Below are 17547 nucleotides of genomic sequence, written 5' to 3'. Positions count from 1 at the left end.
ACTTCCAGAATAATTGAGTTTATTAGGAATAATCGAATTGTTCAAATGGTCCACAATCGTTCATATGTTGGGAGTAGATATGAATGAAGATTGTCATGAATTGGTGTGTAGAATGTCTAAATGGTGTTAGACATAGCAAAGGATTGCTGCAACGTTCATGAGTGCTTATGAACTAGTTTTGAGCATTGGAATAAACCCGCGCTTGCTGGAATCACCTTATGGAATACGATAAAAGGTGGTCGCAAGACGATAATATCATATAGTCTTAAAACCTAGATATATGATTTATTATTTGTTAATTCATTGTACATTGATAATACGAAAACGCATCAGTAACTTGGTGTTATAAAACGTATTGTTGTGTATAGTTGGTTAATGAATAAGTAAATGCATATAAGTCGAAGTTTATCTGTAACTTTTAAGGTAAAAGCGATATCTCGGCCGCTCGATGATTTGATTTGACTTATGTGCCGGGCCCGGTCAGAACTAAATTGATGTGTTCGATTAAGTTCTATGTCAAATAAATCAGAGATCGAGAAACCTAAATGCTTGACTAACCATTCCATAGGATTGTCAGCATGATATCTAACAGAGGACTGTACGTTCCCTTATCTAAAGGACAAGATTGATTAGATCAGAGTTGACAGCGTCTTTGAGAGCTACGATTGCAAACCGAATTGTAGTTGTGCATATAGTTATTAGACTTATCCAAGTGGGAGACTGTTGGAATAGTGTCTAAGGCTGCAACTATATTAGACAAGTATTTGACCCGGTTGTGCATGGTCCTTTTGGGTTGCCTTCACCATAGCAACTTGATAGGATGATTTATTAAGAGAGTAAATATTATTAATATATTATGAGAATAATATAATGAATAATATATTTGTTATTTGATTAATATAAGTCATAGAATTAATTAGAATTAATTTGGTGACTTAAAGAGATTAATTAAATAAAGGGGTATAAACTGTCAATTGTTTGATAGTTAAACTTTAGACTGTAAATCCATTGGGATATGCTTTGGACGAATTCTATGAGATATAGGATAGCTAAAATCGTCCAAAGGCTTATCTATGGAATGGATTTGGATAGCCTTAAGAGAAGATTATCCAATTAGGGTTTAGGTTGTAACCCTTAAGGAGTCTACAAGTATAAATAGACCCCATGGCATAGGGAATTGGATACCTCTCCTAAAGTAAGAGAACCCTGGCCGAATTCCTCCCCTCTCCTCTCTCCTAAATCATTCTTCTTGCTATTGGTGTTTGTAAGCCATTAGAGGAGTGACATTTGTGACTCTAAAAGCTCCAAGACCTCAAGATCAACAAGGAACTCAAAGGTATGATTCTAGATCTGTTTCAATGTTGTTATTTAACCTAATTAGTCATTAGAAGACTTGGATTCAAAGCATGTTTATTAGAAAGCCTAGATCCAAGCAATAGGGTTTTGCATGCGCACATAGGAAGGTTCTTATGGCTAAAACCCATCAAAATAACCTTAACCGAGTTATTTATCGTAAATAGTGAGTTAGAGATAGGTTACTTCTTCGCCTTAGTGATCTAAACGGAAGTCGTAGTAATAGGAAAAAGCGAATTTGTGCATATAGGGAACGTCCAAATCTGACTTCTATAGAGGAAGTTATGATTTTTCTAAGATTTCAGCATAATAGTGTGCGCATAGAAATTGAGTTTTAGATTAGTTGATTTTTGGCCTAAACAATTTGAACGAGAGTTTAAGATCTCATTGTTAGGATTCCACTGATATAAAGACAACCGAGAACAGTCATCAGATTAGATAGTTATGAATTTTTAACGGATTTTAACCGTATAAGCCTATTAAAAATATAACATAAAAAAGTCAGAATTAGCCGACGGAGTCTAAATGAAAGTTGTAGATCTCATTGAGAGCTTTCCAAGGATATAAAGAACGTGAAAAACGTAGTTCGTATGAAGAAGATACAAATTTTTAATGATTTGGAAATTCACACGTGAACGCAAGAGGCGCGGCGCGCACACCTTCTAGAAGGACCACGTAGCCCCAAACAATGATGGACACATGTCACGCTTTGAGGGGAGGAGTGCCGACCAAGCCTATGCACGACGCGCACTTGGTCAGGCGCGACGCGCACTTGTACTTAAATAGAAGTTCAGGTGCTCATTTCTATCCCACTCCTCCAATAATGTCTCTCGACTATCCCTCCTATAAACCCCATTTTTCTTTCGTTACTAGCTTGCGACGAACCCTGCGAAACCCCAGAGTACGCGTTCGAGTAGTAGCCTTCGAGTAGGAGACCTTGAATCAGAGTTCTGCCCACTTGTACCCTGGTTCTGATCCATAATCTGTAAGTGAGCTACACTTACTCTGCCCTCACGTAATTTATAATTATAGTTATATTCGTTGTTATGAACCTAGAATTAAGATTTATCAGTGATTACAAGTCATATATTGATTGATCTACTTACAAGAGAGGTGTATAGAATGGTCATGTTCGGCTTGTTTGTCAGATTTCAGAAAGACTATATGTCGAAATGGTCCTGCCTCCCGACTGTCCTGCCCGACTAATCCTTATTTGATAGAACTATCAGTATTCATTAGAATGATTGATAAGTCTAGATTCTTTCTAATTGTGTAGAATTTTAGACTAAGACTTAGTGATAACGATACTAGTTCACATCAAAGGAAAGGTTAGTTGCTAGAAGTGAAGCTCTGCCTGAATTTCGAGTCATCAATTTAACAAGTGAGTGTATAGTTACTTTCAAACTTACGCATATATATATATATATATATATATATATATATATATATATATATATATATATATAAGTATTCTAAATGCTTAAATGCTATGTGCGTTATCCTTGTTGTGTTTAATGTAGTTGTACAAATATGATTACTACTTGATTTATTTGTATGTTTAACATACTTAATAATATGACTAGGTAGTGAGGGGCTGTGCAAAATAACATACGAGAGGTTGTGATAGGGTTAGGTGAAATAGTGGTTGTGATGGGTTAGAGAGAGCACCATGTGAGATAATAAATCATGTCTTCCGATTCTATTTCAAGTACTTTGTACAACCGTGCTAAACCCAAGTACTTTTGTGCCCCCATGCTAAACCCATGTACTTTTGTACTGCCATTCTTAACCCAAGTACTTTTGTACTACCATGCTAAACCCAAGTACTTTTGTACTACAGTCCTAAACCCAAGTACTTTTGTACTGCCGTGCCTGCCGTGATTATACAAAAAATATTAATGTATTGTTGTGTTGTCATGAGTATTATCATACCGTCGTGCCTAATCACCTAGAATTTATAGTTGTCCGCTGATAAAGATATTTTAGGAAAGATCCCTCAAGATCATCATAATAGGATTAGTAAGTGAGAGTGATGGGAAATGGGGTAATTGGATTAATTGAATGTTGATGGTTATATAATTAAAAATTATAATATCGTGGATTGAAAACCCTATGTATCTCACTAGGTTTCCCAACTTGACCCACTCGGTGTCTTTGAATCACATGAAACAATGATGATGATGCCCGAGAGATTTGAGGAACTCTAGACTATATTAAGATGTTTTAAGTCTTCATTTATACTTATGTTTCTTGTATCAGTTATGACATCTCGAGTTTTTAATAAAGTAATGAAAAATATTCCTTCGGGATTATTTTATGGGACAAATTCCACATTTGTAAATTAAAACTCTGATTTTAAAATAAGCATAAACTGATCTTTTTTGGCCGTGAAAATAGGGTGTCACACACCCCCATAGTGGGATGAGGTGTCGAACCTGATGTGTGTGAACTCAACTAGTTTTAATCCTACTTTCAATTATAAAATTTACACACAAAGACAGTGGACCTATCAATTGTGGTGTAGCTAAATACGTAGGGTATCGAACTCAGGGAACGGAAAATTAAAACTAAAAACTAGAATTAACTAAAAACAAGTAATAGAAAATAGGGGTTTCTCTAGTTTTGCAAGACTAGAAACTTAACTAAAACTTAATTACTCAACTAAAAGCTGAAAACACGTAAAAACAAGCTAAATTCAATGATCAAAAATGTTTTCTGTTTAGGTTCAACTCATTTACTCATTTGGTTAATTTTTAAGGTAATATAATAGATTAATTATTATTGGTTACCGACTCTGGTGATTAGATTCACATTCACTATTACTAATCCTTAGAAAACATACCAATTCAAGCAATGGCCAGTTGATTAAACTAATAGATTTCCTAGGTTAATTATTCGGGTTAAATAAGACTTGTAGTTAGCTAATTAAATTTGGTGATTCAATTAACCTCTTGTTGATGGTGTATCACACAAGCTCACACATTAATTTATCCATTCTCTAATTAATCATAGTTTCATGTTCATTATTCCTAGGCATATAGTATTGTGTTCACATAAATTATACGAGATAAGAAATTAAGAGATGTTCATGCAGCTTAATCACTTAGCAATTAACAGAAAATAGTTATGGTTAATGCATAAGGGTCTTTAACAAGCTTAATTTAACAATATCACCAACTAACAATTAATCAAAAGAGTAAATTAAACCATAGGAGCAAAATTGTCCTCCCCAAACAGAAACTAACGAAATTAGTTCATGATTTCAGTGTATGAAAGCTTAAAAATGAATTCAAATAAACCTCACATAATTCTATTCAAAGGTAAAGTGGAAAATTAAACCTAAAGTGCCTTAATCTCTTAAGAATGAAGGATTAGGGTTCTTCAACGTTTTCCAGAGCTCCAAGGGCTTCCTTGATCGCCACGTGTTCCACCAAAAAATCTAGAAAAATCCTCAATTCGGGTTTGTGAAGTCTATTTATAGTTTTCTCAAAACAATGGCTACTCGTCGAGTCCCCCTTGAGGAATCCGTGTACGACAAGGACTCCACGTATTGCTTCACGAACCTTCGCGTCTACTCGTCGAGTAGACGACCCTACTCGCTGAGTAGCTTCAGAGTTAAGCCTTTTTTTTCTTCTTTCTTTCGTTCCCGAGCTTTCGTTCATATCTCCTGCTTCCTTTTGCTTCCAAGCTTCTTTTTTGGACTGAAAATATAATTTGAACAATATTAAGTATCTTTTGTCCATAATATGCAATTAATTAGCCAATAAATGATAAAAATCCAACATAAAATATAGATAAATATGCAAATATCAGAACCCCATACATCTGAATGAATTAAATCAAAAGTTATTGAAAAAGTAGAGTCATTTTCTGTAAACGACAGAGAATGGTGTTTTCCATGTTGACACGACAAACAAGAGTCTGCTTCAGTTTTAATGTCACCAAGTACAACAGAGTGAGCAAGAAGTTTAAGTCTAGATATAGAGATATGACCAAGGAGAGAATGCTACATATAAAAGGGAGAAGACTTGACGTAACAACTACAAAATTTAGAGATGATGCCGAAAGACGAAGATAGACCACTTTATACATCTTGCCTACTCTCCGACCTATTCCAAATGTCTACGTAGCCTTTGGATCTTGCACAAGACACCTAGAAGGAGTGAAAAGAACATGAAGACCAGAGTCACATAATTGGCTAACAGATTCAAGGCTAAGAGATAGATTGAGAACATGAACAACATTGGGTAATGAAAAATGAGAAGCCGAGATATGTCCACCAACTGCTACAGGTAATCGTGTTCCATCGGCTATGGAAACCGAACGGAATGACTATTGTGAGCATTTATTGATAAATAAGTCTTCGCATTTTGTCATATGATTACAACAACCATAATCAAACAACCATGTATTACTTGAGGAGGACGAAAATTCAAGTGTACTAATAGAACCCGACATCAGTTGTTGTACAAACTCTTGATTTTTACGCATTAACTCTGATGTGTGTGAAATTCACTAGTTTTAATCCTACTAACTTAAACATAAAGACAAATACACGGAAGGCAGTGTACATATCGATTAGTAGTTTAGTTCAGGTAAGTAGGGTATCGAACACAGGGAACGACAAACAATTAAAATAAATGCTAATATTATCTAAATAAAACAAATAATAGAAAGAGGGTTTTCTCTTGTTTTGCAAGACTAGAAACTTAAACAATTAACTAAAACTTAAACTAAGCAACTAAGAGCTAAGCAAATAAAAATCAACTAAATTCAATAATTAAGGAGACTTCTGTCTAGGTTCGAATCATTTATTCCTATGGTTGATTTTATGACAAGTGCAATGGATTAATTGGCATTGGCTACCGATTAGTGTGATTAGGTTCACGTTCGCTATTACTAATCATTAGAAAACAAATTAATTCAAGCAGTGATCAGTTGATTAAACCAATGAGTTTCCTAGTTTATTGATTCGGGTTAAATAAGATTTGTAATTAGCTAATTAAATTGGTGATTCAATGAACCTCTTTTTGATGGTGTATCACACAAGCACACACATTAATTTAACCATTCTCTAGTTAATCCTAGTTTCATATTCACTATTCCTAGGCATATAGCAATGTGTTCACATAAATTATATGAGATAAGCAATTAAGAGATGTTCATGCAGCTTAATTACTTAGCAATTAACAGAGAATAGTTATGGTTAATGCATAAGGGTTTTTAACAAGCTTAATAAAACAAAGTTCACCAAATTAAATTAATCCAACCACATAATCAAACCATAATCACAAAATCATCTATCCTAAATAGAAGGTATGAGTTTTAACTCATGATTACAGCAGAAACAAGCTCAAAAACGAAATCAATTGGTAAAAACATAGTTCAAACAAGAGATTAGGTAAAGAATAAACTTTATTTTGCCTTGATTCTCCTTAAAATTGAATGTAGGGTTGATTCCTTAGCTTCCCACACTCCAACAACACCTTTAGTCGACAATTGGCCTCCAAGGGTTCATCTATATGCTAGGGTATCAGGCAAGAATGCCCTTTATTTAGATTTTCACAAAACAGAGGTGACTCGTCGAGTCCAGTGACCTAATCGGCGAGTCCGTCACTTAAAACCCGTGTACGGCAAGTTAGCGCGTCCAGAATCGCGAAAGTTCGACGTGACTTGTCGAGTTTATGGCCTAATCGTCGAGTCCGTTTGGAATCAGCATTTTCTCAAAACACGAAAATCGTCCGAAATTGTGTCTAGTTTTCAGAACATTTTTCATCTTGTCAATCGGAGTTACGGTTCATGAGATATGACCAAAACACTGACGAGGGGTCAAGTTGTCCAACAACATCCTTCTTTCTTCAAAATCCAAGATCCAAGCTTCCAATCGCTAGTTCCGCTTCCTTTTCCACCCGAGCATGTCATTGTTGCTGAAAAATGAAGTTCTAAACTAATTAAGCACGTTTTGTTCATTAAATGAGACAAAAACAACATAAAGTATTAAGATAATGCATGAATTTTATAACTAAATATGCCCATATCAAAATACCCCACACTTGACTTTTGCTTGCCCCCAAGCAAAACTGGATTTTAGCATACGAGCATTACATAAAATAATTCTAATCAAACCCATCCATTATGCCAAGACCGCAATGCATGCATTTGCGTCTAAAATTTTTCCTAAGGACCCCCTACTTCTAAATACCCACAATCCTCATAAACATCTGCTCACTTCTTTTGAACAACGCTCATTTTATGCATCCCTCCGGATCCATCCGCAGAAAACTTCTTAACCTCAAAGTATTTTTGGTCAAGAAACCCAAGCATACATAATCTAGAAAATTACAACTTTTTTTCGATACCACTATGGAGCTCTTTTGGAATTCTTCACTTCTTTGATATTTCACCATCTTTTTAATTTTTGGTATCTTCACTTTTTTTTTAGAACTTTGATCATTTGATCTTTACTTTTGACTGCTCCAAAATTCTTACAACTTTTTCTTGTAATTCTCTCTTTCTTTTTTCTTTTTTTCACATGTAACTCACTTTTTTTTTTCACTGAAAACCTACATGCTTAAGCAGGGGCGCTCAACTTCAACCTTTATTGGTTAAAGATAAATTTTTCCTGGATACATTTCTAGTACACGGTGCTAAACATATTGCATTCCTCAAACTAAGCGAGGTTGTGTTTTTGTCCCATGATTTCACTAGAATAAAGAGGGCCACAAATGCATTATAACGTGTATAAACTCAACTAAACATTTGGGTCTTCAAAGAATCATTGAACATAATACTAGCATGAACCCTAATTGCTTTTACCAAAATTTTCTAATTTAGACCTACCAATTTTTATGCAAAATTTTCAAAATTTAACTAAAATTTTAACTAATGTAACCAACTTTCAAAATTTTCAAAATTTAACTAAAATTTTAACTAATGTAACCAACCCCTACCCACACTTAATTTATGCAATGCCCCCATTGCATATTACGCATGATAAAAAAACATAAAAGCAAAGAGAGAATTGGAACAAACTCCCCTGGGATAGTAGTCGTGAGGTTGATCTTCTTCATGTAAAGCTCCAACTTCAGCTGACTTTGGCATGAGAACAGCGCATCCATGCTTTGGGCGTCAAATCTCGTGTGGTTCACAACTCTAAATATGTGGCAAAAAAGCATCTTGGAATCGCCTAGAAATGGTCTTCAAAAATATAGCCAATTGTCGCCTTGAATTGAATCAAATCGTCGACTCAAAGATAAAATAATGAGCAACTTGTCGAGTTTTATGTGGAGACTCGCCGAGTTGAATCGTCATATGGGCAGAAATCGTGAATTTTCGTTGGAACTCGTCGAGTTATAAGGGTGCACCCGACAACTTTTCGGCTCTGATCGTGCAAATTCTTCTTTCTGCTTCAAGTCTGTTTTTGAGGTCAAAGAGGGTATTAAGGTAACACACCTCCTTATATTCTTCAATGACGAAACTCCTTTTTAACCGTTAAAACCATCGGACTTATAAAATCACTCAAATCTTCTAATCTTCTCATCTACGACTCGACCCTTCACTTTATTTCCTCACACTTTATTCGTTCATTCTATCCCTCACCCTATATTCTGAAAAGATCAAAAACAAATACCAAGTAATAAAAAAAACATCAAAATAAAAATCCTAAATTATCCCTAAATACTAGAAGTTTAGAAAGAAAAAGAAAAACAAACTCTAATGACGGGTTGCCTCCCGCAAGGGCTTCTTTTTGTGCGAGTCTTTAGCTGGACTCCCAACTTAATAAACTTCTAATAAATTCGATGCCCATCCATCTATTGCATTAAATATTTTCTTTGGATCAATTTGTAAAATTCGACTCTTTGCTTCAAAAATTGGCCAAACGAGCTTTAATTCATAAAACCAAAAATCTTGACAAGGGTTGGAACCGGTCGGATACTAATAAAAAATGGATCGCGCTTCAGAACTTTCTCCAACTTTGGAAATGTCACCCCATGCTTCGAAACACAAACCGGAAATACAGGGGGGCATGTCGTGGTAATGGTCAAACCATGACTTGGTTCCTACAATTCAGATTGTTCTTGTTCTTCGTCCGACCTCTCTGCTAGCAACCTTTGCAACTCCTCCAAATCTCTTTCTGGATTAAATTCTTCATCTTGCAAATCTAGCTCTTGTGACTCAAATTGTTCTTGATCGTTAGACAAAATGTTATTTAACCATCTATCAAATTTCTTCAAATCTTCATCCGATCCACACTCCTCATCTTCTTGCTCAATTTCCTGTACTACTTCCTCAAGAAAAGTATCAAATGCATCGAGATTTGGAAAATACATAATAAATAAAAATTAAACTATATAAAAAAAATAAAAATATATGATAGCAATTAGCAAATAAAATTAACTATTTAGAACCGTTACGCGACAACGGTGCCAAAAACTTTATGTGTGTGAAATGCACTAGTTTTAATCCTACTAACTTAAACACAAAGACAAACACACGAAAGACAGTGTACCTATCGATTAGCAGTTTAGTTCAGGTAAGTAGGGTATCGAACACAGGGAACGGTAAACAATTAAAATAAATGCTAATATTATCTAAATAAAACAAGTAATAGAAAGAGGGTTTTCTCTTGTTTTGCAAGACTAGAAACTTAAACAATTAACTAAAACTTAAACTAAGCAACTAAGAGCTAAGCAAATAAAAATCAACTAAATTCAATAATTAAGGAGACTTCTGTTTAGGTTCGAATCATTTATTCCTATGGTTGATTTTATGACAAGTGCAATGGATTAATTGGCATTGGCTACCGATTAGTATGATTAGGTTCACGTTTGTTATTACTAATCCTTAGAAAACAAATTAATTCAAGCAGTGATTAGTTGATTAAACCAATGAGTTTCCTAGTTTATTGATTCGGGTTAAATAAGACTTGTAATTAGCTAATTAAATTGGTGATTCAATTAACCTCTTGTTGATGGTGTATCATACAAGCTCACACATTAATTTACCTAGGGGTGAGCGCGGTGCGGTTCGGTGCGGTTATTAGCCAAAACATCACCACTAACCGCAAATGCGGTTAATCCATTTTCAAAACCGCATGGTGCGGTTATTTTTGCGGTGCGGTTAGGCGGTTATTGTTGTGGTGCGGTTTTGTTTTTTTTTGTGTTGCGGTTATTAACCACATGAAGGTGCGATTATTTTGTGTGGTTTTTAACCATAATTTAGAGCTCAGATAGTTTTAAGAGTTCAAACATATTACTTGTAATAATAAAAAAAACCATAATGTATAAGACAAGTAAGTATCTAACTTAAACCACAAACAACTAATATCTTAAAAACGTCAAATCAATAGTAATTAACAATAAATATCTTAAAATTGTCTAATTTCATCCTTTTTATAAAGTTAAACATAAGAAAAAACTAACACTTTTGTCTTCTAGTATTTTATCCGTCTTTCATTCATGAAACTTGTCTTATTTTTAATATTTAATAAATTAATAACTGATAAAAAAAATTGTATATAATATATGCGGTGCGGTGCGGTTTTTTTGCGGTTTTTGGAAACTAATAACCGCACCGCACTGCAAATTTGCGGTTTTTGAAAAACAGAAAACCTCACCATTGGTTTTTATTGCGGTTGCGGTTTTTCGATTGTGGTTTATGCGGTTTTTGCGGTTAATTTTAGTTGCGGTGCGGTTTTTGCTCACCCCTAAATTTACCCATTATCTAGTTAATCCTAGTTTCATATTCACTATTCCTAGGCATATAGCAATGTGTTCACATAAATTATATGAGATAAGCAATTAAGAGATGTTCATGCAGCTTAATTACTTAGCAATTAACAGAGAATAGTTATGGTTAATGCATAAGGGTTTTTAACAAGCTTAATAAAACAAAGTTCACCAAATTAAATTAATCCAACCACATAATCAAACCATAATCACAAAATCATCTATCCTAAATAGAAGGTATGAGTTTTAACTCATGATTACAGCAGAAACAAGCTCAAAAACGAAATCAATTGGTAAAAACATAGTTCAAACAAGAGATTAGGTAAAGAATAAACTTTATTTTGCCTTGATTCTCCTTAAAATTGAATGTAGGGTTGATTCCTTAGCTTCCCACACTCCAACAACACCTTTAGTCGACAATTGGCCTCCAAGGGTTCATCTATATGCTAGGGTATCAGGCAAGAATGCCCTTTATTTAGATTTTCACAAAACAGAGGTGACTCGTCGAGTCCAGTGACCTAATCGGCGAGTCCGTCACTTAAAACCCGTGTACGGCAAGTTAGCGCGTCCAGAATCGCGAAAGTTCGACGTGACTTGTCGAGTTTATGGCCTAATCGTCGAGTCCGTTTGGAATCAGCATTTTCTCAAAACACGAAAATCGTCCGAAATTGTGTCTAGTTTTCAGAACATTTTTCATCCTGTCAATCGGAGTTACGGTTCATGAGATATGACCAAAACACTGACGAGGGGTCAAGTTGTCCAACAACATCCTTCTTTCTTCAAAATCCAAGATCCAAGCTTCCAATCGCTAGTTCCGCTTCCTTTTCCACCCGAGCATGTCATTGTTGCTGAAAAATGAAATTCCAAACTAATTAAGCACGTTTTGTTCATTAAATGAGACAAAAACAACATAAAATATTAAGATAATGCATGAATTTTATAGTTAAATATGCCCATATCAAGCTCCATAAGATAATATGCATCTGTTACATCAGAATTGGCAGTGTACTTGAACATGTGTTGTTGCACCATATCATGATTCTTGTGTAATTGCTCCATAGAAGCGTAGATATTTGTTGTATACTATGACATAATTACTTAGTCCGTAAAAGAATATTGACCAATTCCAAAGAAGATGACTTTAGAGATTGTAAAATCTCTATTACCAGTTCAATCTAAATTGTGAAATTGAGATGCTTATGAGATTGAGATTCTGATTCAAGAACAACCAAATCGATTTGATAATTACTAACAAAGCTTTTGTGATGATTCAAGAGGGCTTCAAGATGAGAATAATCATAGGTTTAGGTGCCCTGATTCTTAACCTCAAAATAGGTAGTCTTTTGGAAAAGAAAATTTACCATGAGATGCATGATGCATTTTGCCAAAGAATGCATTGATTGTTGAAAAGAAAAGTAGACAATCTTGTTGTAATATTTATTCGAAATTTGAGACGCCCGAAAGTAATGGATAATCTGTGTTGAAATATGGATTTTTGAGAAGCCGATTTTGATATAGCGGTTATGTTGATCGAGGGATGAGCAGGAACAAATGTAGTTTGCCAATGGTTTCGATTTTATGTTTGGGGAAGAAGAGATGCAGGAATGTCGGAAATCTATGTGAAGGAGATTCAATTGGGGATGTCTTTTGTGGATGATTGATTAAAAATATGGAGCTAATGACGAATCCTAAATCTCTGATACCATATTAGTTAACATGTATAAGGATCAATCGATCAAGAAGATGAAGATTGGAGGTTGTTGACTCATTTGTTGATAAGAAAAGTGTGTACAGCAAAAATACAATACAATTGGAAATAACCTAACTATTTAGGACTAAATATATAAACTACCTCTAACTATTGATAATTACAAAAGAGAACCCTCACATATACTAACATCAACAATTAATTCAGGTAGGCAATGTGATAAAGGTGTCCTTGTCCCCTTTGGATTGTGGTTGGTGGTGGTTTATACAAGGAAGTGCATAGGAGTAAGATGATAAACGTGTGTCATGCAGTATTATAACGTGTGCCATGCAGTATTATAATGTGCCTGCCCCCTGTACTAGAGCAAATATTAAAGTTGAGATGAGTCTTAGCAGTAAACAATTAATATTGTTCATCCTCCTTTTTGTAATTTGACATTTTTACTTCAAATATTTAATATTATAACCATTTATCATTTTCAAATTAGAAATATCAAGATCTCATCGTGGAATCCCTAATAAGTTTGCGGCAAGATAAACCCTATATAATTTAACAAAGTGTTTGAAATGCTAATCATGATCCTAATTTAGTTTTAAAGTGAATTCTCACAATCAATTTAATTCGGAAATGAGATAAAGGTTCGGTCGCTTTCCATAAAAAGCAGTAGGGATGAGAGAAAGGGATTGCGTAATTTGATTTGATATTACGTTTTGTCCTTGTTCCCTCTGGTGGGGGGAAAGGGGAATTTAATCACCGAAATGTAGTAATTATTTTGGATGCATTACAAAAAAAGTTCAATATATATTAAATTAACCATTTATATTATATATTTTAAACAAATTACAAAAGTTTTTAAAGATTTTTTCTTGTTTAATATATAGCATAATAAAATATATGAGCTTATTTTATTCTCGGCTTCTGTTTAAACCTTCTAGTTATAATTATAGTTGTCCTTTTATTTAATTAAATTTTCCTTTCAATAATAAACTCTATTTGTCTTTGTTTTTATTTATCAATTTACTAGGTTAGAGATTCATATAATATACAGATCGATAATATAGAAAATCAAACTATATTGCTAAAATACGAAAATATGACTAAATACTGTGAAAGTATATTATTGTGAATTGGAAATGTTTATTAGTAATGTATTTTATTAAATTTACACACAAAATGTCATTAAAACAGGAATATATTAAAACATTTAATTAAAAATATAAATATTAAAGATATCTGTAACAATGACAGTAACTCGAATAGAAAAAAAATTATATGGAACCAAAATCTTTTAGCACCAAATGGTATTATGAAAAAGTTAGATTAAGTTGTGGGGAATCGAGATTTTATAGGTAATTTTTAGGATGAATTCTTTATTTATTTTCTACTTTAATTATTATCATTATCTAACACTGTTGATGATTTTGGAGCTTGTAAAATCTAAACGTAAACTGATTAAATTTGAAATTTGTTTTATCGAAAGATGATTTGCCGTTTAACAAAAAGGTTTAAATCAATATGTAAATTTAGTTAAAAATGAGAAAAAAAAATAATCAAAAGTATTAACATATGTTAAATGGGAGCTAAGATCATGGCTAAAATCATGAGGTGTAACTGTCATCTTGATCCATTAAAACTTAATTTAAAAAGTTTAAAAGGAAATTAATAGAGTAAAAAGCAAATTAATTAAAGGAAGATTTGTAAGGCTATCACATGTCAGTTTAAAAATAAAACTGAAAAAATAAATAGACTTTAGAAAATTGACATGTTGATACATAAAGATTTTTATTTATTTGGTAATATAGATGTAATATAAAAGCTCAATTTTTTGGTTTATGCTCATTGATGTTTTGGTAATTTTTCGTTGTTTTCTTCATTCGTTCGATTTTGATTTGTTTTGTTGTTATTTAATCGTTTTTATTATTATGGGTGTTTGTTAATATTTGTTATTGATATTCATCTGTTTTGGTTATTGTCAATATTGTTTAAAATGATGATTCTTTTTAGTCTATTAGATTGATTTTTTATGGTAAAAATTATGTTTATTTGACTTATGTGATTTTTTTTTGAGAAATTAAATTGATTTCTACTTTTTATGTCTATAAATATTTCTATCCAATAATATTATGATAATGTCATCATTTTATATTTTTTTTAACTAACTCATTAAGGTTATATGATGAATATATTAAATTGAATGGTGATTTGTCATAAATTTAGTGGGTAAAAATAATCATAAGTATAAAAGGTAGGAGGTACTTTAATTTTTTTTTATATTTCATTTCCTTTAATGAGAAAGTTGCAAAATATGCAACTATATTTGATATGTTGGAGAGAGATAATTCCAAGATTATCACTTAGATCAACAATTATGTTATTCAATATAATATGAGGTGGATAAAATGTTCCTTCTAGATAATATGCGTTGTAACCGATAAAAATAATCATTTTATCCTTAATCACTATTTTGTGTCAGATAAAATGTTCCTTCTAGATAAAGTATCAAAATCGACTTGCTAAACAATTATAGAAAATATAAACAATCCTATAAAATTCAAATTAAACATAAATCCTTCAAAAATCGGTAGACATGACTACTAAAATTAAAAAATAAAAAATTAAAAAATTAAAAAATTAAAAAAGTCACAAGCATAACATGAACACCAATCAAACCACAAACTATGTCTACCACTATTATCAAACCACCAATCTGTCGGTCAAATGTAATCAAACCACCATCGTGTCTATCAAATTCAAGCAAAATAAACTTATATTAAAATACTCATATAATACACTCAAGCCACCAATGTGTCTATCAAATCGAGCATTCATATACCCAATGTTTTAAAAATCGGTTTGAACCGACCGGTCGAACCGGTTGGATCGGGAACCAGGAAGGAAGCATTACAACTATTACCGGTTTTACGTCGATTTTTGAACCGGATTGAACCGGTCGGTTTTCAGAAAAAAAACCCGGTTGAACCGGTCAAAATAAAATGGACAAGAACTATTTGCTTAATAAAATTTGATGATATTTTCAAATCTATTTAATTTTCTCAAAATAAAAACATATGGTAATTGTTATAAAGTTTTTTGATGTATATGTATTCATCTAAAACTATATTTTATTTCGATATTATACTTTATTTTGTTTTTGACGTATATGAATTGATGTAAAATACTAAAACTTATTGTTATGTGTTATTTTAATGTATTTGGATTGATCTATAATTTATTTTTATGTATATTTTTAATGTTTTAACTTGTAAACGTAAAATTCATGATTTATATATGTATGTATGTGTAAGAAAATATGAAAAAAAAAAATTATAGAAACCGGTTGAACCACCGGTTGAACCGGGAATCAGGAACCATACCAGTTCAACTAAAAAACCGGTTTTTAAAACATTACATATACCCATACCAGTAATAAGAGAAACCTCAACCACCATTAATTTCCCAGAGTAATGTAAAGAAATCATCAAATTTAAATAAAAATTTCTCCAACTTTCCAAATCGTGAAATCGAAACCCCTAATTCTTAGAAAATATTCAATTTCATAATATCTCATGAAATTAATGGTAGAAAATATGGACTTGTCCAAAAATCATTATATATCAAATTAACCATTTATATTTTATATTTTTAATCAAATTAGAAAGTTTTTAAACATTTTTTCTCGTTTAGTGTGATAGCATAATAATACATTTTAGCTTATCGTATATTTGGCCTCTATTTAACCTTCTTAGTTATATTTATTGTTGTTCTTCTTTTTGTAATGACTATCCATTTCAATAATAAACCTTATCCGTATTTCTATTTTTATTTAGCAACTAGGTGTAAGACCCGTGTACTGTGAGAGTTTATTAAAAATAAAAGTTTAACATCAAGGTATAAACATTAAACATTTTTACATAAATACAAACGATATAGTGAATAAGTAAGTAATTCAATATGTATTAATAAAAAAACTATTGATATGTTTTAAATAACGATGCTGAAAATTAAGGTGTAAAGATTAAATATTTTTTAAAGTTAAAGAAAGTGAAAAAATCCAGTGAACTTTAGACTTGAAGAGTCCAAGTGTTGAAAATACTGAAACAGAGTTTCAGAATCGTCAAGTGGCAAGTAATGCGGAAAATAAAGAGTCGTGAATCAAACAATTTAATGATAAAAATGTTTTTGTATGTTCAAGATCAATGATTCAAAAGTGTCTCATATTCATAAAGATTCAGTTACAAGTGTTTGAATGGTAGACACACTAAAACACTCAAATGGCTCTCTAAAATCTAGTCTAAACAATAAATGAGCAGAATGAGCAGGAAGAGCAGGAAGAGCAGGGAATGAGCAGAATTGAGCAACTTTATAATGGATCCCAAGGGGCCTATTTATAGGCTTTGGAAAAGCCCATGACATGGCTTGACTAATAAGGTGTTAACACGTCATCAAGACTTAGTCTTCAGTTGACACATATGTCATACTTAACATAGAATGGATGGAATATTTCAATTCTGTTAGTATTTCATTAGGGTTCCATCCAAGTTTTGAGTCTTCATATTTCTTGAGCCTTCTTGATCAACATTGAAAGTGTGATGAGCATCATGTTGCTCCATTGTCTTTTAAGATGTCATCAACTTCCAGAAGTGTCATTGATCAAGTTGAGTTGTTTCTTGATGTTTGAATGTGTCTTGAACTTGAATATGTACAACCACATGTTCATGATGGACCATGGACGAACTACATGTGCAGATGAGTATTTGG

At 32.7% G+C, this 17547-nt stretch overlaps 1 long non-coding RNA gene across 1 annotated transcript; it reads right to left on the bottom strand.

Moving 5' to 3' along the window:
* Positions 1-11208: 11208 nt before the first annotated feature.
* On the bottom strand, positions 11209-13008 carry LOC122197722 (uncharacterized). The gene is made up of 2 exons (XR_006191375.2): positions 12443-13008; positions 11209-11929 (listed from the first exon to the last, which is right to left on the bottom strand). It is a non-coding gene; the product is annotated as an uncharacterized LOC122197722 (long non-coding RNA).
* Between the last annotated feature and the right edge of the window lie 4539 nt (positions 13009-17547).

The sequence above is a fragment of the Lactuca sativa genome, chromosome 4 (assembly GCF_002870075.4).
Source record: "Lactuca sativa cultivar Salinas chromosome 4, Lsat_Salinas_v11, whole genome shotgun sequence".
Taxonomy (NCBI): domain Eukaryota; kingdom Viridiplantae; phylum Streptophyta; class Magnoliopsida; order Asterales; family Asteraceae; genus Lactuca; species Lactuca sativa.
This window is presented reverse-complemented; position numbering and strand designations above follow the sequence as displayed.